Below are 21,462 nucleotides of genomic sequence, written 5' to 3'. Positions count from 1 at the left end.
TTAAAAGGACAGTCATGCCAAATGAACTGTGAGTTTTTTAGGACAAGACCTTCTTACAGTTTTTATAATGGTTCTAATCCATACAACCAAAGACAAGTAGTCAATTATACCCAAAATACAGGACAATTGTAGAAGGTTTTTAAGAACAAATTCATACCCTTTTTATTAAAACCAGCAGGGTAATGGTATATGTCAACACATGTGTTTGATTTGGGTACATTTTCTGCTCTGGACCACCTCATATTCTTTGTTAAGAGCCAGGAGTGAGTGATCTCATGTATGACTTTCCAAGTGGTGCTAATGAAGGACTTCCTTGCCAGGTGCTCAGCGTGCCCCACTCTTGCTTTCAGTTGTGGTTGAGGGTATGCTGCATTCTCTGGGTTACAGCCTTATTGTTTATGAGTTCAAGTCAGTATTGCCAAAAGGAATATGATGAGGGAAAATAAACGGCACTGAGGTTTACTTTGAGGATCCCCAAATTAGCTAAGTTTTGTTTTTTTTTACTTGGGAATATCAAAATCTGCATCTGGAAAATATTAGTGTAACATAAATACAGTCTGCTAATTTCACAGAACATTCTTCTTGTACAGCTTGTGGGAAATCAGATTTATGTAGTAGGAATAAGGATCTAAAGTCTCCTACTGACTTAAGAGCTCTCTGGAGCAGTAACTAACTCAACTTTCCTTCTTGTAACACGACCCAACCTCTGTCTCAAAACTCCACATTGTGGCCAATTAATTATCATGTAGTTTCCTGATGAAGCCTCAAACAGGCTAATGCTTGGAAATAATACTGTGCATGGTTATTACTGACAGTATCCTTCAGTCCTGAAAGCTGCAGTTTGTGCCTTTTAATTATTTTAAAGAAAAAACAGGTCAGAAATGCGAAATGTGGTAGGTTGTTGCTTTTTTTCATTAAATTCTGTATGTGGGGTGACAGGGAATGAAGAAAGAGGGATATTTTCAGCTTTAAATTTTTCAGCAAGATGACAGCTTGTAGGGAGTGTATTCACAAGGGAAAATCTTTCCTCTTACCCTCTGGAGACATAGTTTGCACTGTGGGAAATGAGCTCCTCGTAGGACAGAGATGGGTGAGAGAGTGGAGGTTTAGAGGGGTGCTGGTGCTCATGGTCAGAGCCCAGTGCTGAGGAAGAGCCCTCCCTGGGGCTGTGGGTTACCCAGCAGGAGGGGAGCTGCAGGAAGGAGCATCAGAACCTGGGACTATGGTAAAGTCAGTGCTGCAGCTTCATGGCTGGACTATTCCTTTTCTTTTCCACTACCTCTGTAGGCAAGAGACTTTCTAGTCTTCACCCCTTTGCCTTGGGAGTCTTGCCTGGTGCTGTAGAAAGAGCTAATTGAATTTCCATCCCTGTTTAACCCAAAATAGAGTGACAGTGCTCTGCAGTTCAGTGAAGGCCGCTCTGAGCCTTTGCTACTGCAGGCCTTGTTAATAAGTCCCTGTTAGACTATCTCAAATGGTAAAAAAATCTTGGCTTATTTGTTATGATGATATCTTAATACTATCTTATGTTAGATTACACTGTGCTTCCCTAAGGAAGTTTGTCCCATTCTTCCAGATCATTCCTACTAGGTACAGTTAAAAGATGGATTAGCCCAAGGATTGATCCAGTTTTTTAGATACAAGCTGTGTTTAGGTGAGCATGATAAAAGCTTTGTGAATGTCCCAATAAAATATGAAAATTAAGTCCATGTTAAATGCTCAGACCAAAATAAAACTGTGTATTGAAAATGATAGAATGGCCATGCTGCAGAATTCTCAAAAAGCACAGGGACAATTTACAATGGATGGATGAATTGTAATAAATTTCTAAAAAAGGGGAATAAAATCAGTTCAGATTGGCTAATAATGACAGCAGCAAGTAGACAACACTGTAAAAGTTAATGTTTAAAAATCAAAATAAATAAAGAGTATTTGTAGTGGCTTTCTGTCACTGCCCTACCGGAACAGTTGTTAAATTCTATTTTCATGGCACTCCAAGCTTCACATAGTACAGAAGTTACAGCAGAGGTGGCTGGTCTTTGTCAGTATCTCTGAGCAAGGTAAATTACTAAACTTTCTGTGTTGAGATTTTTTCTATTTTTTCCTTAGATCTTGAGAAAAAAACTTAGTTATACCTACTCCCTCCAAACTATATTTTATTTTACTCTTCCTTTAATCTTGAGGTCTGCTTTGAAAAGAAAATAGATTGCTGAACAATCTATTAAAGTTATTCAAGTAAACAAAATTCTTTAAACTTAGAATTAAAATTAATTTTTGGACTTACACTCTGAGGCCAGCATGGAGATCTTCAGTGAGCAAACAGGGGTTTCCATCGGCTGTGACCTCAGTGATGTTGCAACATTCTGCTGTAAAACTCAGATGCTATCTTAGGTGATAAATGCATCTGAGTGGTAGGAAATGATTAAACTAGTCTGGGGAAGAGCAGCCTAGCCAAAGTGTTGATTAAAATATGGGGCAAATCCCGACTTATAGAAAACAAGATAAGGAGGTGCAAATGGATCCTCTCCTTTCAGAGAGCCCCTCTCTCCTCCAACTAGAGAAATTAATTGAGATCTAGTCTAAAAATGTACTGTTTTAAATGGTTACCAACTATTAGCATTTTTGTTCTTGACTTTTTGACTGGGTAGCACATCAGCTGGACCTTCATATTCACGACATGACTCCACTTAAACAAAGGGCGGATGGAGATTTTTGGCATTTTCTTGGCCACTGTGTTGCAATCTGAGAAGCTCAGAGCTGCTGGAACCTGACCTAGTCCAAGAACTACTGAGAGAGGCAGAGTGCTGCTGTGGTGCTGGGAGAGCCTGGGATGAGATTTAAGAAGCTGTAACTGACTCGTGTTACAAGTACTGTGCATGAAAACTTTAAGGTTCAGTAAAATTTTTGCCTAGAGACTTTCAGTTTAGAGTAATGTTTTGTTATTGAGATTTCCCTTTCTTTGAGACGAATGATGGCATTTCTGGTAATTTCATGGGCTATTGGAAACCAGTTCCAAATTAGTGTGCATGTTGTCCTGGTGTAGTACAATTTATATCTGAGATCTGCTGAAAACATGTTTAAAACTGGAGTTTTTATAAAGCACCATTTAGGGTGCAGAAGTACGATGTTGTTGTGTCAAATACTAAATATTTTCACACATCTGGACAAGGCTCGTGCTATCCAGGGCTGCAGTGTGCTTACTTGAAGGGAAGACTCTTCATGAGTGTTCAGACTTCAGGATTCTTCAGCATTTTCACTCTGCCAAAGGAGGATGGCTGGCTTTGGTCTGGGAGAAGCCTGACTGAACACACCTGCTAAGCTTTTTGGGGAATATCATGTATATTTCATGATTTTTAGGGAGTACAGCTGAGTCCCCACAGGGGCCTTTCTTCCTAAAATGGGACTGAGGTGGAATATAAGTGCCTTCTTCAGAACCCTGCAGATGGTTATACCTTCGTCTTTTAATTTCCTCCTTTCACGGGTTTGTTGATCGGACAGGAAGCATTGGCTGTTCCCCACTAGGTCTATTTCTGGTGACCACCATTTCTGGAACAAGTTTGTCTGAGTAGCCATGGATAAAGTAGTGTTGTTTCTCCTCCAGGTTACGAAACTAGATAGATAACATGTGGAGTAACTTCAGGGCAGGGCTCCAAGGGACCTTGGCTGCATCAAATGCAGGACATTACTGATGTGTCCTGGAATTTGAGTTGGGGCAGCTTCTGGGAGAATTTACCAAAGCTGATGTCTGACAGGAAACTGAGCCTGTGAAAAAGGAGTACACACCTCATGTGCTGCTCTCCTCAGACCAGCAGTCACCTCTGCCTTCACCTGCTGCACCTCCTGCTCCTTGGTGTGTGACGGTCTCTGCTTTCTCAACACAACTCCTTTCATGGTCACAGCCTGCACAGAGTCCTGACACAACCCTCCTGCTTGTGCCTTGTCCTCAGCAGGACAGGAGGAGAGATAGGGGTGCTCTAAAAAGAGATGGATCCGTTTGCATCTCCTTATACTGTTTTTCAAATATCTGAGTCTTATTACCATCAGTTGCTAGGAATTCCTTTCCTTTGAATGGATTTTATTATGCAACCCATGTGTGGCAAGGTTTTCTGAAGGCTCTTTCCCAGAACTCCTCCTGGCTACACAAGAAGCCAGTGGTTGTTTAGGACGCCCTCTGAAGAGTCTAATTCTTTCCGTGATTGTGGAAGGAGCTTTGACAGATAACTTGCGGAACAGACTTGCAAAGTCTTGTTTTATGTATTGCAAACTTAATTCAGTGAAGCATATGCTTACTTTTGATGTTGTTTAATATTAAATTAATGACTGTGTTTAATTAAAAATTAATATATACTTGATGCTTTGATTAAGAAATCACAGAATCACAGAACATGCTGCTTTGGAATGGACTCATGAGGATCATCAAGCCCAGCTTCTGGCCCTACACAGGACACCCCAGGAGTCACACCACGTGCCTGAGAGCATTGTCCAAATGCTTCTTGAATTCAGACAGGCTCAGAAAAGTCCATGAAAGCACATATTAACTATGGTTAGGCCTGGTTTGGTCCTTTCATCTATTTCCTGGGTTTGTGTGTGTGCTGTTTTGTTGCCTCTGTCGCTGTGTTAGGGAACATTCTCTGTGCACTGTGAGCCATTCACCCCAGCCTTCCTACACCTCTGTAGCCACAGAAAGACAGCCTGGATGTCACAGGTCTGGGTGTGATAGGGTGGGAGCCTCACAGCACTGGGATGGGCAGCAGGATGTCAGAGGTACAACTCCTAGTGAGAGTATTAATAATTGGGTTTTGTTTATGAAATAATTGAGAGACTGGAAACAATCTCAGCTATATGGTTGAGTAAGGAAAAAGCAAGCCTATGGTTGCTACAAGTGAAACAGAAGTTTTAAAAATAGAATTATGTAAAATATTATCAGAACCCACTTTTTGGAACTTCATAAACTCCGTAAAGGAGATTACGGTAGTTATTACTGCAATGATTAATTTCGTTCTTCTGGCTGGATCACGTCTGCAGCTGTGATCTCTATGTTCTGGAAGTTTGATTTCAACTCCTGAAGGGAAATGCTCTTCTGAAGCATTTAGCTTTTTTTCAACAACAATGCTATTATGTGGAGAGCCACATGTTGCCTATTTTTATACTACATTCTACTTTTACTGCTATAATTATTTGTTACGTGTTCACTGGTTGTTGTCTACTATGAGCTGTTCAGCCTGCAGCTATGTTATTGGTGTTAAAATATACTGAATTTTACCCACTTTGCCATTATTTTTTCCCTTACTCTTCCTATCCTTTCATCTTCAATAAATCTGTATCTGGTATTGCAAACAGATAGGAGAAGCAGATTGATACTCAAGCAGTTCTGTTTCCTACCAGGGTAATTATAATTTTCAGTTCTGAGGAAGAGTTGATAGGTTGATGTCTTCAAGCAGTTGCTGGTTTTGCTTTTCTCAACATCATCACTCTCTGAAAAGTTTGTAATTGTTGTCTTAAAACCTTTTACTAGATTAATGTGTTCAATTATTTTTCATTCATTTTCTTATTTTGGGCTAAGTTAGTGTATACTATCTGACTCTACAATATTGTAGTTTTGAATGCACTAAACTAAACTGGACAAGGGCTAGAAAAAGTTAATCTGAATTAAACATTTATCTGCAGACTTGCATTGGGAAAATAGAAGGAATGAATTATAGCTGCTGTAGTTACAGTATTTTGGTGTAAGTTTGTAAAGGGGAACTACAGGAAGCAATGGCTTAGAAACATCTGCCATGGTATAAAATGGCCAGGTGGAGATCACTGCACTTATTAACTGGATCTTGGCAAGGGGATTGTGTGAAAGCTTCTCACCTGGTACTGTACAAATTTAGTTGGTTTTGCTTGAATTTGCCTTCACCAGCCTTTAAGTTCATCTTCAGGTTGTTTAAGCAGTGGTATCCTTGTAGATACTTGATCTTTGAAGTAGATAAGAAATGCTCACCCACCCTGCTATTGCAGATCAGGATGTGCTGAATGGAGAGTAACTTGGAGCAATATTCTCAATTGTTTTAACCAGCTCCCTAGAGAGACCATTGATTGTTTTTTTTGGTTGTGGTGCTTGTTTTTGTTTGTTTGGTGTTCTTGTTTGTTTGTTTTATTTTTGTTAATCATTGACTACAGAAATCCATTTTAATTGTATCTGAACTTGTGTAATGGATGTATCTATACAAATCTATCAGGTATTAAATTTTTTATATTGGTAAAAATAGCTTTTATTAACTTATGGCCTTAGGTGCTCTGTATACTGTTTTGCAACCATTCATGATTAAAATGGCTCCATGTGTTAGCTGTATTTGTTTAATAGAGCATGAATTTTACAGATTAAATATTGGGTTATTATAATGGAATTCAAATTTTATCTTGAATGTTCACCACTAGGCTGAAAAGATGTAATTTGTCTCAGCTGGAGCACTTGGTTTGGATAGATCTCCATTTAAAAACTGAATTCAAAAGTTATTTATTAAGACCTTGAAGAATCAAGTAATTCTTTCCACTGATACATCTGAGATGTCCCAGGAGAAAAATTCTTCATCCAGCAAACTGCAGCTCCATGGAGAAATTAGAAGATAAAAAGTGGCTTGCTGTTAACATGGTCTAATAGCTGAACATTTTAAATTTTATATTGTAGTCCTTTTGCTAAAGTAAAACGTGTGAAAGGAGAAGAAATGAAAGCACATTCTCAGCCATAACAGTGAGGCTTTATGATGCAGATTTAGAATATCAAACCCTTGCTCAAAAATCAGATAATTTCTTCATAAAATGCAAATGGGAAATATCTTCTCTTATTTCAAAAAGCAAGCTATTAACTAGAATGTTATTTTTCACCTTTTTGTTAAAACTCATTTTTCACTATGTTCTAAAACAATTTTATAGCTATTCAGAAGTTCTCTGAATCCCTAATCCCACAAATATTTAGTACACATTTAACCTCAGGCATATAAGGGACAACTTTTAATAGCTGAAGATAGGTCAGGTTGTAAACAATTTTTCAGTTGTTTTTGTTTGTTTGTTTTTCCCCATGGGGTTCTTAATGGAAAAGTAGAAAAGACTTCAATAAAAAAAAATTACTCACTGAAGAAGATAAGGAATCATGGTTTCATCAGTCTGAGATCCTGCAAGAGTCAAGAGCTGCACATCAGACATTTAAGTCTGTTATGTCTTGGAGACTTAGGGAGGACTTTGAAATCTTTATATTCTCTTTGGCAATGTCTGTTCTTGAAACTTTCACTTCATGTACCTTATTAATGTACTGGTGTGGCTTGCTCATCTCCTATTTATGATACCTTCCAGAGATTAATTACACAAAATAATTGTGGCATGTGTAAGATAAAAGTTGGAGCTCACGTTTGGGTTAGGCTATGAGCAGCAGCAATTCCCTACACTGCAGACCCTAGGAATTTTCTGGAAGGTCATGCCATAAAGAATAAAGAGAGGCATTGTGCAGTGCAATTATCTGTATTAAAGTGGGAAATCTACCACAACTGTGGTTGGAGTGAGTGGTTCAAAAGCAACCTTAATAACTGTACTCTTTTGGTCTTCAAGGAAATACTCAGTTTACTTCACAACCCTTTTCCAGGGCCAAATTTATTATAAACAGCTGCCTCACAGGAATGCCCTTTACCTTAACACCACTTGAATTCAGATCAATGAATCGTGAATCCTCTTTTTAAAATACTGCTTAGACTGGGAATAAAAGGTTCTTGCATTTTTTTATTCTTCCATCTTCCCTTAATGTGTCATATGCCTGTCATTTTCTTAAGTCCTTATACAAGCTCTGCAATGAGGGGGAAAAAAACCTATAATTTGAAGTTTTTAAACAATTTTGTATAAGGATTTTGATAGTACCTTGAAAATGCCAACTAATTTTTTTCTTTCTTTCTCAGAGAGCTTTACAAAATAAGCCACTAAATTTGTTACAGTACTTCAAATTTTTCCCTAGATAAAGTTTCCACTGATTTAAGTGGCAATTTTTCTTGAAAATATAGTTGCAATTCTTTATTTTTTCTTTATTTGTTACTTTCAGTTGTTATAGTGATTTGAAATCTTGCTCTTTTTATGTTGTTCCTGTGAAATTTATTGGTAGCTACATTCTGTAACTCATTCAAAGGCCTTGGTTCCTTGGTTGCACAGGTTTTATGACCACACTTATTCTTTGAGAGATGTGCTATTTGAATCTATCTTTACTGCTGTCTAGACTTCCAGTCTGTAGTAATAAATACATTATCTCAATATCTCACATACAGTCTGATATTTCTATCCTTAACATGCCTCTGACTTAATTTATGGCCATTATTATTACATCATGCAATATAAATTAACCATATAAATGAAGTTCTCAATTGATGAAAGCTAGCATAATTTCTGAGGTTTTCTTAATAAGTCTTTGTTGGAAAATATCCTGTGTGTAAAGTTTGTGTAGGATTGTAAGAAAGTGCTGCTCTGTGATGCCAGCTCCTCAAGAACAGTGGAGTTACTGACTCTGTGTAGTGCATCAGCTACTGCTGGTGCTGAACATGTGCTGTGCTGTGTAGAGGTCTAAACTGTGCAGTTAGCTAAAGCTGTGTAGCAACTTTAATCTGGTGTATTTATCTTGTGGTTTCAGATCCTCAGTTTTGGGGTTTGCAGATTTGTGGGGTGTCTCTTCTGTGAAAACTTCATCTTTCTTTGGGAAAGGTGGACACTGTGTTATATGATGCGAATTTTCAGGCATCAAAAGAAGATGTTTCTCTAAAAGTTTAAAGGCTAAAAGAAGTATTAGTGCTTCAGATAGGGTATGGGAAACTTCCATGGTAGTGAGATGTAAGCTGATTTGTTCTTAGACAAGCAAATTGTCCAGAAATTAAAAGAATCAAACATAAAGGTGAGGAGAGAATAATAAAATTGTGGAATTATCATGTTGGAAGAGACCTTTAAGGTGAAGTCCAGCCAACAACCCAGCACTATCACTGTAACCCCTAAACCACTCTGCCTTATCACTCAGAATGAGAAATGCTGAATGATATTGCTGGAGAGCTGAAGTACATGGTACTTCATGTTACTCTGAGGACAGCGTTTTCAGCTCTTGAATTCACTCCACAGTTTTTATGTAGCCCCATTTGTTGTGAAACTACATGGGGACATTGGGGCCTGTTTCAGAAAACAGTGCAACACCTCCTAAAGATGCTGTGTAGCTGTTAATGGACTTGATGGGAATCAGCTTAGTGGTTACCATCCCATCACTGCCCTTCTGTTACAGGAGGTGGCATCTGTGCACAGCAAATGTCTCTGTTATCATCCTTCTCCCAGAGACATCATCAAGTGGTAAAACTGCACCTGTTCCATTTCCAGACTATCATTTACCTAAAAGACTTGTTAATATGAACAAGATGGGGAAGTAAAATCCTTGTCCTTTGTGGTCTTCATGCCAGGTGTTGCGAAGGAAGTTGCCCAGAAGGAGGACTAAGCTGCTCTGATCAGATGGTAGCTCTGGTTGGGGTTTTCAAACCTCTTTGATTTTCTGACATACACAGCTTGTGTGTAGAATAAAATAATGATAAGCCATGTCTGGATCAGGCAATTCTCTTTTTTTACAAGCAAAACAGAGCCAACAAGTCCTTGTTGAGATACAACAATAAACAACTTGGTTATTTTCCACAGTCCTCTTTGTGGCTGCTAGCAGAGGCAATGTTAATAGTACCAGGAGGGTACTTGGGATCTGTCACAGGGAAAAAGGAAGGGATATCAGATAGTGTTCTTGTTTCAGGCAGCATAAACACAGATAATCTGAACTGTCTACCCAGTAAAACAATGATGTGAGGTAAAAAGGCCTTGTGTACACAGAGTAGTTTCATCTAATTAGGACAGATTACAAAATAAGAGCAGAATTGTGGCAACCCAGGTTTTGTCATGTGTCCAGTACCAAGGTTCTGTATTCATTATTTTTGGAGAGCTGATACCGTATAAGAGTTGCACACATTGATATCTATGGCTACATATTCAAGAATGTGATAGCTGGATCCAAGGTGGCCTGTCCTGATGACAATCCTGTTTATGACACAAAAAGACTGATGGCTTTTCATTTAATGATACACCAGAAGCTAAGAAAAAGAAGCTTTAACCAGTCAGTCTGGGATACATGCATTTTTAGGCTAGCAAAGTATTCCTATCCTTCTTGTAGTTTTGATTTTTCTTTCCTTGTGTTCAATTTTATTAATGAAACACTGGTTTAAATTATCTATTCCTGTGGAGAATTCCTGGATGTAGAATAGCCAAGAAATCTGTAACTGTTCATCCTGCGTAGTCTTTGGATGTCATTCCTTCCTAAGATGTGTCCAAATTAAAATGTTTGGCTGTAAGTTGCTAAGTGAATAGTGCTGCCACAGCTCCTCCTCTGGATCCTCAGCTGTAGATTTACTCTCTGCATGCAGCTCACTTTGCAGGTGTCTCAGGGACATCCAGCTTGGCTCTGTCTCATTCTCTGGCCACTGTAGCAGTCAGCACTGATGTTCTGCACTCACTTGTGACAAGGAAGTTGCAGAATTTGGGGAACCAGCCCTGAGGAAGGACTGACTGGTGCAGTGTAGCAGACTCCATCGGTGGGAGAACCAAAGCACACTGATCCCAGAGCAGCCTGGGCACTGTGCCACTGGAAAAGAATTAGTGCAAAAAGGCAAAGCTTGGTCCCTTTCTTCTAACAGAATTTTGTTTGGGGGAATGCCTGCTAAGTGCTGAAGCACTTTTTTCACCAGAGTGAAAAAAAACGCCTAAAACTACTAACTACTAAGTATGAGTAAGAGCCAGATGTGCTGACTGGCTGGGGAGGGTGCTGCAGGGCCACTGGCCTTCATAGTGTGGTTTGCTAGAGTTGAGGATGGAATTTTTCTATGGAAGGAAAGCATATTACAATTTAGAGACATCTTTTCATTATTAGTGCATTAGTAATGATTTGTGTGTTTAAACTGAAACAGTGTAAAATGAAGCACAGGATGGGCAACAGTATAACAGTGCTCCCTTCAATCCCTAACAGCTGCCAGGGAATCATAAGGTGGAAGATTTCCTATTATTATAAATTTTTCAAAATTAGGAAACATACAGAAAAACCTCAGGTTTTTAATTAATCTTTTAAATTTTGATACACTTTCTAAATGAATTAATTGCCTTTTTTTATTGCTTTCTTAGTTGCCTCAGTTATCTCAATTACTAAGGAGTTAGCTCCAGGCAAACTTCAAAAATTTCCTTGTGGCAACTTTTCATTGGCTTTCATTTGCAGATGTCTAAAAGAGATGCTGCAGAACAGTGCATATAAACCTTTATTTACTGTTTCTTTCCAGTACTGGCTACTCTTCCTAGATTGCACAGTCCTGGTAATACAAAGGCTGATGATGGGCTATTGGAATATTTGTCTGTGTTCTCTCTGGTGGCATTTGCCTTGTTGCTAAACTACCTATTTTTCCACTCTTCTTCTTTAAGTGCACTTAATAAGGGTTAATTCTATCTTATGACTTGGTTTCATAATCAAGTACTGCCAATGCTAATCTGTTTAGTTTCTGTGCAATTAAATGACCAAACACTGCCTACACTTGTTAACTGAAAGTCAAGTGACTTTTAAAGATGGTCTGAATAAATCAAGTGGAAATGTGACCTTGTGTTAGTCTTTTTCTATACACATAACTTTATATTGTTTACTGAGGTATTTTTTTAGTCAATTTGGCAATTTCAAATTCCCAGTATCAAATATAAAGAAGTACAAAATCCTGAGCATACTTTCCTTTACATTAGTAAGCCATTGATCAAGTTTTTAATGTGTTACTTTGTCAAAGTTGTCCTTTTCATACAAAAACGAAGCAAAGAACAATAATTTTTTAAATACTCAGTGATTAAAAACTAAAAAATATTTAAGTTTTCTAAACAAATTAAAGTTTCCTGCAATAAGATGATATTTTACATAAAATGCTGAAACACTTCCATCATCTTATGCTTAGATTTTTTATTTGTCTGCTAATGGCTAAAAGATAAATAGTTGTTTATATGTTTCACATTTGAATGCTCTTTCTTTAAATTCCTTTTTAAAAGAAGTATTTTTCTTACATAATTTATCATAAGGTATATTTGCAAATTATATACTGAAATATCCATCCAGATAACCTGAAATATATATATGATATATGTATATATAGATAGGTAGTGCATGTCTGTAGGTAAATATATATTTATAGGTGCTATAGCACAAGCCAGGAACCTTTTCAGTAGCAATTCACTTCTGAGTGGAGCCATGGATCACGAGGAGAATGCAGACAGTGAATGCAGAAGGGACTGAACCTGTTTTTATGGTCTACATAACACAAATCATATTTAGTGCTGGCAGATGGAATAGAGTGCTCAGGACTCGGTAATAAGGAACAAGAGCACAGCAGATAAGAAAACACTGAGTGTAGAGGGCATAACTCTGCAGCAGACACAGTGTTTAGGTGAGGAGCAATATAACTAATTATGTGCCAGTACAAACAGTCCTGAGCAGGAGTGCTTTGAGCCAAGCTCTGGGTACACACGGCTCGTGCAGCCCAATTTACATCTCCCTTTTTCAGTGAGTAATTGAGCACCCTACCCTAGAGCTGCTGAGCTCTGAGCATTTCTGTGTGCACTTACTGCACACACACAGTCCCAGAAACACACTCTCTCTTCAAAGCTGCAGATAATGAGCTGTTTTTGCATTTGTTTGCATGCAATTAAAAATCCAGTGGCATTCACCGTCTGAAATGAAAATACTTGTCACCTCTTTAACATTTAAAAAAGGGAAATTCTAAATTTGATTTTGTCAGCTAATAGGAATATACTTATTACCAAGTAAAAATGGACGAAAATTAAGCTGAAAATCTTAGATCAACCTCACACATTAAAATGTTATTCTGCAACATAATACAATTGTTTTACCTCTTTGTCTCTTATTAGAATACTTTAGCATGTTTCACACAACGGGAAATTACTTTTTAGGCCAATAAACCAATCTTTGGATTATCTTCACAAATTGGCATAAATCCTTACTTTCTCTGGCTCTTGGAATTTTTTTCACCAAGAAACTTCTCAATAAAGCTTCTTTTGAAGATTCACCTCAGATTGGTGAGAGCTGTCAACTGTCTTTAAGCTCTTGAGGACCATCTGTATTTTTAATTAATGTCTCATTACATTAATTTCCCTGTCTCTGCCTGTGAGTTCAGTTATACACACTGCAGTTCTGTCCCTTTACTTTGCATTAGCTTCTGTCAGATAATGATATGTTAGTCTTTTATACAAAATTTTGTCTTTTCCTCTCCACTGGTATATCATATATGAAATTACTACAGAAAACAGGGAATTAATATTGCCAAAATGTGGTTCCTCTGGTTGTAATTAAACAATTGAAAGAAAATACATTCATAAATGACAGCAAGGAAAAAAATTCTCAAAACTTCAGGAATAGGATATTTGAGTTACTAGAGTTTTGGCACCTTTTAATATGTACAGGAAGTTCTTTACTCATGAAGAAAAAAATTTACTTTGTGATGTTCCCAGTAAGAGGTTTCCTTAACCTGAACTTGAAACTGAATGAAAAATAGATTTTAACTGTTGATTCAAGAGATCTATTACCTTTTTAAGTGTCTGAAGACTAGACAGGTTCAATTTTTGTCAGCTACTGTGTATATAATAGGATATGATATAGCTGTGAATCCATAGTAACTCAATAGTCAAATTTAAATTGCTGTAGCTGTACATTTTTTTTCTGTGCACTGTGGTGTTCTTATTACCAAAACACAATATTAAAAATAGTCAAAAAAAAATTAAAGAGAAGAAAAAAATTGTACTCTTGTAAATAATACATAATCAGTCACGTTTCTTCTGAGTTTTGCCAGTGGCTTGAATGGTAGAGAATAGAGTCTTCCTCCTGCTGAGAAGGAATAGTTAAACTTGAACTGCAAGATTACCTTTACATTGTCTTGTGATTGTGTATGGTGGTGAGAAAACCTCCTGGCCAGTTTTTGTTTGTTCCAAAGCATCAGGTAGGTGCTGGGGATACATCTCAGTAAGTACTGAAACAGCCAAAAGGCTGCAAAGAAATTGGCTCTATAAATTCTTGCATTAGGGTCCCAGTGGGGTCCTGTGCTTTGGTGTCTGAAAATAAGTGAGAACTCACTGTGGGAGTAGTTGTAAGTCAGAAGATTCTTGTGAGGTTGTATGCATTTTATGTGCTCCCTTTGTATTGTTTTACCTTGATGTGAGACACTGATAAAAGCATGGAAGAGGCTGTTTAACCTGTGCTCCTGAGAATCCTCTCTTTCTCATGTCCTTGCCTAACAGCTTGCTGCAGAAATGTTTATTCCCAACCAGCTATCCCTGTATTGCCTTTAGGACCAGCAGATAGGGTGACACTCTTCAGGTGACAGGACATTTTGTGTGCTAAAGTAATTAAATAAAGACAGAAGGCATTCTTAAAACAAATAAATTCCACATCTAGAGCTGTGTACTTCCCCTTGTAGGAGATATTAAATAATTATGTATTGATGGGAGACTGGAGAGAGACTTCATGGAGCTATCTGCCAATACAGTCCTTTTCCAGACTGCTGCCATTTCAGCACAGGAATTTCAGGGCTCCTCCAGCTGTGTTTTTTCTGGGTGCCCTTTAAAACCTTTTAACTGAGATAACTAGGATAATCCTTTGGCTCTTAGGTTTTTGTAATAAAACATGATAATGGAGACCATGTTGTTTGAAGCAAGTAAGTAAGAAGGAAAGGAAATTAAAAGAAAAAAATGCAAAAATTTCACACAGTGAATCTTACAGGATTCTTTCTATTGTTGTTGAAATTTTGGGTTTTGTTCAACAGTTTTAAATAGTTGCTTGATTTCCAGGCTTCATAATCACAGAGAATAGTCAGTAAGATTTCTTGCATTTTCAATGTGGGAAATAATTACTTGCATATACTCCATTTCCAGTGACCTCATATTTGTGGGTTGTCAGTGTCTCTTCTAAGGACTGGATGACTTTACATCCAAATTTTTTGAGTGTCGTCCAGTCTGGAGTGCATTGAGTTTTTTAATGTGCATATGTGTGACTAATTATGGTATCTGTTGACATTTTTGAATGTGATACTTAAAGATTTCTGATAAGCTGAGCAGAATTTACCAGTTCTAGAAACAAATCAGAACTATTTATGCAGAGCACTCCAAAATTCAAACACCCCAAGAATATAAGCTACTGAAAGCTGACAGAAGAGTTTCTGATTGGGTGTTTGGAAAAAAATTCTTAACTGGAAGGGTTGTCTAGCATTGGAACAGGCTGCCTAAGGAAGTGGTTTAGTCCATCCCTGCAGGTTTTTATAAGACATGTAGATTTGGCTCTTAGGGACATGTTTTAGTGGTGGATGTGGCAGTTCTGGGTTAACGGTTGGGCTCAATCATCATAAAGGTCTTTCCCAACCTAAATGATTTTATTATTCCTATTGTCCTTTGCTGCCTGGTTTTTAAATTTTTTTCTTTTTCAGATACTTAGCATGTTTATTCAAGACATCTCTACCTTGAAGTTTGTATGTCAACTGATTTGAAATATGAAGGCTGAGAAGCTTAACTCAAAAAAACCCCAAAGAAACAAAAGATGTTGAACTGTGGAAAAGGGCTGGAATCCAGCCTTGGTATGGTGCGTTGCCAATATTTTAGTAAGTAAAATGTTCTCTTCGTGGATATCTTTGTTTGCATAAAAGAGGAGCACTGCCAAATGATATGCAAAAGGATTTGTATAGAGAAAAAGCAGGTCTCTACTTATGAGTAGTAATTATGTGAATGATTTAATGCCAAATGCATTATCTGATGAAAGGTAAATGCATTGAAAATGCTCAAAAGCTCAGTTTCCTTTAAAATAAATGTGAATGATACACCTAGAAACAAAAGAAAGTGGCTTTGATGATACAAAATTGGTAGGTGATAACAATGGGAGCATTTGGAGCCATACCATTTTCCCTCCTGCCTGCTGCTTATCTGTGAGGCTGAGCTCCCACTTCTGCACCATTACTGACTTCATCCAGAGTGCTGAACAATGGGAAAGCAGTGACAAATTCAGCCACTTACTGCAACTGCCAGAGTGACAGCAGCTGAGGGAAAAGACAAAGCAAAGCAGAAAAAGCTGGTGCTAACAATGACATCTAGCAGCTATCTGACATGGGCTAGAGCCTGTGCTGTACGGTCTGCCTGCCAGCACACTGATGGTGAACTGGCACCCACGTGCTACAGGGATGGGCAATAAATAAATAACATTGTTTTGTGCACAATGAAGATGAGTCAGGATGCTGACGAGGCAGGGGATGATTCATATTCAGCCTTCAGAACTCCATCAGCTGTAAGATATTTTGCTTGCCCTCAGGAATTCATTAACTGGGATGGGGAAACAGATTGTTACTGCAATGCTCAGCTACTATTTGTTAATTTACAATTGTTCCACGTTCAAAGAAATTGTTGCCTATTCCTCAGGTGGCTGTAGCAAGGATGCTGTGAGGAGTTGCATAGTTTAGGATGAGTGTCCACTAGATTGAATCCTTCTGCCATTACAAGCCATGGAAGTGAACAAGAAAAACCAAAGCATATTGACTGTACTCTGACTTCTCCTCTGCTACAAGTCTTTCTAAGGAAATATTAACATGATTTTTCTCAATCCTGCACCTAATATTTTAATTCCTTTTACATAATTTCGTGGCTTTTTCTTTCTTCCTAGAGTGTGACAGAAGGTCCCAAGCTACACTTGTTCTTCTCATTGCAAGAGACATGCAAAGAAAAAGTGTAGCTCAGTCTGAAGTTTTAATTTCCATAATTTGTCCTTCTTCATGGCCATGAAAGAGCCCCATTCACTGCTGCATCTGGTTCGTGAATATGGATGGAGCTTATTGGTCTTGTGCCTTTCTCTGTTGATAAAGTCTACCTCTAAATAACACAAAGACCCATCAGATCTGTCACAAATGCCATGTGAGGGTGTTACAACTTGGGGAACAGAGGCACAAATTTAGAAATTAATTTATGTGTCAAAAAATTACACAACTGGTTATTCTTAGAGGGCACTAAATACTCCAGGTGTCCTCCAGGCTCATTTTCCTTACCTGAGAGGGTCTGATGGCAAGGCTCTAGAGGTAAAAGGAAATTCTTACATGGCAATCCTGCATTTTTAAAAAGCTCTTATTTTTCTGTGTTTCTTACAGCCTGAAAACTGTGATTAGAAGCAAATGTCTAATTTGAGAAGGCCAATTCAGGGATACAGTTTCTGTCTGGCACAGTCTTCTGTTCTGTGTAAATCTACACAACCATGAGCATCCAGCTCTGGGGAGCACGGGATCCAGATGGATCTTTTTGCTGAGTCTGGGATTTTGTTTACAAATGTTCCACTCCAAAGAAACCCCCAACTTAAAAATTTCCAGCATGTTGTAAATAGAGTAATTAAAAAATGTATTTGGAAGTTCATATATATTTAGCACATGTCCTGAAGGTAGAGATGCTGAATTTTCCTGCTAGGTTTTAACTTCATTTTAAGCTTTTCTCTTTCTTGGTCTTATTTTTCCTTTGAATATGAGTTTTGACATGTTGTCTGAGTATTTTTTTTTCAGCTGAACTTTTGTCCCATGTTTCCAAATGAAAAGAACTTCTTTCTACTTCACTGGTTACATTTGTGTGTTACAACACATCACTGCAGGAGGATTATGTTTGTCAAACAAAATTAAAGCATATTTAAAGAACAGACTTCTCCAGTGCTCTGTAGGCTTCTGGAATAAATTTTGTGACACAGAAGACAAATTCAACATACTTTAGACTAAACTTTAAATAGAAGATTTTTTTTATATCTACTCATGATATGTCTCAGGATGGGGTGTCAGGAAACAAGCCCAATTCCTGCAGCATCCAGGTGAGGATTTACAGGAGAAAATGTTTCTGCAATAATTACCAATATAATCTATATATTTTGCCATCCAGTACCCATAAAGAGCTGCTAAAACTTTCTTTTGACTTCTTTTTAGATTCTTTTAAATTTAACCTTTTTGTTACTTTACTTCATCATTTTTATCTCATTTTTCATCCTGCAGTTAGGAACAATCATTTTCTTCATTGTTTATGAAAAGAATTTGAAAGATGTATGAGTATTTACTCTTCTTGAAACAACCATATTAATCAAATTCTGTATAAAACATATATTCTACTTTAATATGGTTCAGATTACCAAATGCAGAAATATAATAATTTCAAATGGAATCTTTTCATTGTCTCTGCTAGAAATGCAACATCTGAGCATGGGGTATGCTGAAATCTCCAACAACCCAGAATTAGACATGTCTATCTGAAATCCCTGAAATTATCTGGAAATAGTTCCCAACTGCCAAATTGCACTAAGAAGAGTTTGAAATACATCAATTTTTGCTCATTATGAATTGTTGTAATTGCTCTAGGAGTGTGAACAGCTGTCCAGAAGACAGTCTCTATGCCTGACATGGCATGAGTGAAATAGAGACTCATTACACACCCTCTGCCGCTATTGCTGTCTAGATAAAAAATGTAGCAAAGTGCACCTGAATATGATGCAAGATTCCAGCTTGATATGAACTTGACTTGGAGAGAGTCACACATTTAAGGTCTTTCACTGAGAACTAAAGATTTGACTCACAAAGCAAAATATTCTCAGGAAAAATTATTTTGTCCAAAAGTTTAGTTCTAATAGGTAGTGAATTTTTTTTATTCCTTTTCAAGTTGCATTTGATGCATGAGTTGTTTACAGCTTTACAGGTGGCATGATATAACTTTTTGGTAATGTATGGGAGAAAAAAAAGAAATCAAAGGGTGGTTAGTGGTAAAGAGAAGTTAAAAAAATATATGGAAAATTATTTGAAAATTAATTATATGGAGGAGCTTGAAAGAAAAAAACTTGGAGATCTGGTGGTCAGGACAGGGGGAAGTGTTTGAGACAGAAACATGCAGAAGGAAATAGGTGTTAAAGTAACTTTACCTTCTGCCTATGTAATGCTAAATCTGAACAGATGCACAATGATATGGAATTTGGTATTTTAAAGATGATGACATTTATTTTCTTCATCTCTTTTTTTTCTGGACTCATCTCCATTGAGTATGACCAACTTTGTGTATTGGCTGTTTTTGGGGAGGTTCCATTAATATTCATAAATCATATTTAGGCAGAATGAATCCCCATGTTCCTGCTTCAACAGTACATCCAAGGCTGTATTGGAGACACCCCAATATAGACCGCAAATTGTTTTGATTTAATGTGATTTTTTTCATTTTTGGTATATCATGAGATTTGGGAGTTGATTGAGCAAGCCTAACTCAATGCTTATGTTTCAATTTTTGTCAGAGGAAAAAACAGAACAAATGATTCTTGGTACAAAGCAGAGTCTGCCTGGGGTCTAATTTTATATCACAGCTATAAATGTTACTCCTGCCAAGTCCCATTCACTCCCTAGAGTGGTCACTTGGTTCGCAATTTTGAGTTTCTTCTTGCTCTGAAGGATTTTACTGTGTGCTTTGCCATCAGTCTCTGGGTTTTCCATCATGAAACTCCTTAAAGCCAACTCTCCCTTTGTCAAGCAGTGCCCATGCAGTGAGAAGTTAATCACCTCTTGCCACAACAGTTACCAAATCACTCGCTGGGGACATGTTCAGCAATGCTCTGTGTGCTGAAAAACAAAGGCAAACTGTTTCTCCAATGCTTATTTACTACTCCTACCTATGTTTAACAAATATTTTTAAAATATTTGTAGTCACCAGTTCTTCACGGTTATTGAGTGTGCTAACTGTGTGATTGGAGTCAGTTGATATTGGATTTCTTCACAATGTGTTCCTTATTCCCTTTTGGGATTCTGCAAGAATAATGCACACAATAATGCACACCTTCTAAACTGTCTGTAGGTGCTACTTACTGAAATCTGCACAGGTAGGTTTAATGGTGAAAAGATATTTTCTGTGCAGGTTGGCTGATCCAGCCTACTGACCTGCAGGTAGCCCCTCCAAAAGCCAACCATGCTTATTACTCTGTCCAGATTTGACATAAAAGGTCAGTACAGACATTAGATATCCATGCCTGTTGATTTTTTAGCAATGTTCAAGAAAGTTCTTGGTTTGATAATAGTTACTAATGAGTGACTTGGTAACTTAAATTTACTTAGTTTTTTTTCCCATTGATGTGTAATTGCTCAGTTGCAAATTTTTTGGGATATCGTGTATCTTGCTCTGATTTTGGACTCCATTTGCACCTTGATGGACAACGGCACCACTAGTCCTTCTGGATCCCTGCTGTGTCATGGTATTGCTTTTAGGAGTAGGGGAAGGATTTTGTATATCCAGAAGTTAATGACATATGATCTCTGTCTTTTTTATTCAGCCTTCAAGGAAAGTGATGACCAAATGGCTGCATCTTGCAGAGACTGAGAGACCTTTTGCAGAAAATGGCTGGAGAAAGGTCAAATTTGTGACTATTGTATGTTGTGAAATATACATTGTGAAATTAATGAAAAACGTATGAAATTGTTTTTTACCGAGTAGAGGAAAAGCAGAATCAGGCCCATAGGGAGAAGCAATAAGTATGGAATATGAACAGTACAATAGTTTTATTTACACAAAGACTTAGTAAAACAAGCTGTGTTATTTTAGCTGAGTCTGCCTGATTTGCTATCCAAACACAATATTAATGATACATAACTGGCACCCAATCAGTACCACAGGAGTGGAATGTCATTGTGCAATGTTCTGTTTTCAGAGCAGTTCCCTTTCACGGTGCATTACCAGCAAGGTCTGCTACACAGCGCCGAGAGAGAGCAGTAGCCCCGCATGTGCTTTGGGAAGATGTGTGATAATCCTTTGCAATAATGACAAAACCATGGTGTTTCTGACCGCCTGTGCTCTGCTCCAGAGGCTGCTGCAGCCTTTGGTGTCAGATGAAGCTTGGCTGGGATTGCTCAGCTTGGACTGCTGGAGTGCAGGATGCTTGGTCAGGCCCCTGATGCCCCTCTGCCTCCTGCTGCATCCCCACCCAAAACACTGAAGAGCTCCAGGGAGCCTGATTCTGGCAAATGCATCACACTTCTTGTAGGCACCACTGCCAAGGAGTACAGAAGACCTTAATTTGCTCAGAAGCATGTGGGAACAAATATGATCCTTTACAAAATGCTTTGTCCTCTTACAGTTTTACTCTTCCATATTTCTTTGTTGCTTGTTTTGCAGTTGTATTTCTTAATTTTTTTCCTTTTTTTTTTTACTCTCATAATGCCATATTAATGGCATCCTTTAGAAACTGTGGTGTTCTCTGCAATATTTTGAGGTTTTCAGTATAGTCTGTTTCTATTAATATGTTAAAAACCCTGTGTTCACTTAAGGTGATGGAAAGAACAACTGTGACACTGTGAAAGGGCTGCATGATGTACTCACTAGCAC

At 37.8% G+C, this 21,462-nt stretch overlaps 1 long non-coding RNA gene across 1 annotated transcript; it reads left to right on the top strand.

The window, feature by feature from the left end:
- The first annotated feature begins 1,957 nt into the window (after nucleotides 1-1,957).
- On the top strand, nucleotides 1,958-19,396 carry LOC107208251. Its single transcript, XR_001523139.2, has 3 exons — nucleotides 1,958-2,060; nucleotides 4,366-15,707; nucleotides 17,235-19,396. It is a non-coding gene; the product is annotated as an uncharacterized LOC107208251 (long non-coding RNA).
- The last annotated feature ends 2,066 nt before the right edge of the window (nucleotides 19,397-21,462 follow it).

Source organism: Parus major, chromosome 8 (genome assembly GCF_001522545.3).
Source record: "Parus major isolate Abel chromosome 8, Parus_major1.1, whole genome shotgun sequence".
Lineage (NCBI taxonomy): Eukaryota > Metazoa > Chordata > Aves > Passeriformes > Paridae > Parus > Parus major.
This window is presented reverse-complemented; position numbering and strand designations above follow the sequence as displayed.